Source organism: Oreochromis niloticus, unplaced genomic scaffold (genome assembly GCF_001858045.2).
Source record: "Oreochromis niloticus isolate F11D_XX unplaced genomic scaffold, O_niloticus_UMD_NMBU tig00007253_pilon, whole genome shotgun sequence".
NCBI lineage: Eukaryota > Metazoa > Chordata > Actinopteri > Cichliformes > Cichlidae > Oreochromis > Oreochromis niloticus.
The window spans coordinates 33,092-35,048 of NW_020328444.1; the positions used below are offsets into that span (position 1 = coordinate 33,092).

Genomic DNA, 1,957 nt, shown 5'->3' on the forward strand with positions numbered 1-1,957 from the left:
CTGCAGGGAAGGCGGACGCACCTGAGCGGCACCCGCAATCACGCCTCGCCGCCTTAAAGTCTGCGCTATCTGTGCTGTTGTGTTGGTGGTGTGTGTCGGGCTGTGAGCTGCGAAGCTACAGCCGGCCGTATGCGTACAGCAACCGCGTGTGAAAAGCGCGTTCATGCAAACATCGTCGGGTCTGCCGTGGTATGTTTACAATGGACTTCTGCTCCTGAACCTCTGCGCACAGCGTCTGCTAATCGGTGCTGTGCGAAGTCAGTTTACGCAGGACTGTAAGCTGTCATCTGTCGTCTGTGAGGCGTGAGCAGTGTTTGTCTTTAACATAGTTCACGGTGCAGCTGCTGACATAATGTGGATCCGAAGATCCATAATTGGCCTACCCGGGGTTGAAAGTCTCGATAAATGCACGGTGTTTCGGCGGAATACCGGCTTCCGCGAGTGTGACGCTTATATTGAGCGAGGAAAAAATAATAGAATATAATTTTATATTTATATTTCAATATCACAATAATCTTCCAATTTAGAACTACAAGTTTAAAAGAACTAACATAAATAAAATACACTTCAGCGAAATACTTCTAATTTATTTTCCCAAACCACGCGGAGCCGCACTATAAGGACTAAAGAGCCGCATGCGGCTCCGGAGCCGCGGGTTGCCGACCCCTGGCCTGGATGAACCAGCTCCCCCTGCTGGATTCAATCCAGTTTCAGCAGGCATTCAGTCTGGCTGCCAACGTCACCCTACTAGCTGTCAACATTCGTAATGACAGGCTCATCATGACAGGAAGTGGCATCTACACCCCTTTTTCTGCCACCTACCACCACGCCAGGAAAGGGACCCAGAGGAGGCAGGCTGCTGGTGGCCAGAGTGCCAGTTTTGGAGCCACTTGAGGTAAAACAAAGTGCAGCCAAAGAGGTGGAGGCTGGTGGTGGGAGTCAACAATATCAGCGGCTACAGACTCTGGATACTGCTACCAAGATAGCTGTGATGACCCTCCTCCTCCCTCCTACCCCACCTTCATCTCCTCTATGATGTATGACACATTTACATTTGTCCTCTTAAATGAGACACAAGCGACATTAAAGTGTGCAACGGCACTTTCTGCTGCCGCCTGCAGTACAGGTGGTTACTGCAAGACCATAAAGAGCTCTATGCTTTCGGCGCACTTGCAGGAACACACACCGTCAACGGACGTTACGCACTGCAGGCAAGAATCACATGAATTTGAATATTTCTAAAAAGGTTAAAACTGACAACTCACTACTTTTATTTGCCACATGTTAAATATCTACAGTTTGTGCAGTAGTCTGTTGTGCAGGGTTGGATCAGAGCTCTTGTGGACAGGAAGCGGAAGCAGAGTCTAAAATGGACTTCCTGTTGGAGGGAACTTTGACACCAAATACGTGTACCCATCTATTCTGACAAGCCGAATGTTCCTGGAGCAGCCAGAGAGTCTGGAGAAACTGCAGACGGGAGACTGACCATGAAACATTCAAACACGAAGGTGGCCTGGTCACTGCCTGCCTGTATGGACGAATGTACCACCTGGACAATGAATAAACTTTAGAGGGATCAGGAAAATAAAGTTCAGTGTTATGGTTAAGAGCTGCTCCAACCTTCAGCTGTTACACATTCTTTTATCTCTTATAAAATAAACCAAAACAAATGTCTTTATTCATCTGTTACTTAATCTTTACAGTACAAACATTCCACCAAGTAGCATTTATCCTCTGTTTGAATGTTGCATATTCCTCAAAAGGCAATATTTAATAGTTTCTCTCTCTCTCTCACACACACACACACACACACACACACACACACACACACACAAACAAATCCACACAGTGACAGCCACCTTCTCTTGTCTCCTGTACACAACACAAACATAAGAAGTTACAGCATTGCAAGTTATCCATTCCTGGCTGCTCATTCAGTTCATCAGTTGTACAGTAC

The 1,957-nt window shown here is 46.8% G+C and overlaps 1 pseudogene; it reads left to right on the top strand.

Annotated features, from left to right (window-relative positions):
- The first annotated feature begins 675 nt into the window (after nucleotides 1–675).
- LOC109197838 (biotinidase-like) lies at nucleotides 676–1,607 on the top strand (annotated as a pseudogene).
- Nucleotides 1,608–1,957: the final 350 nt, after the last annotated feature.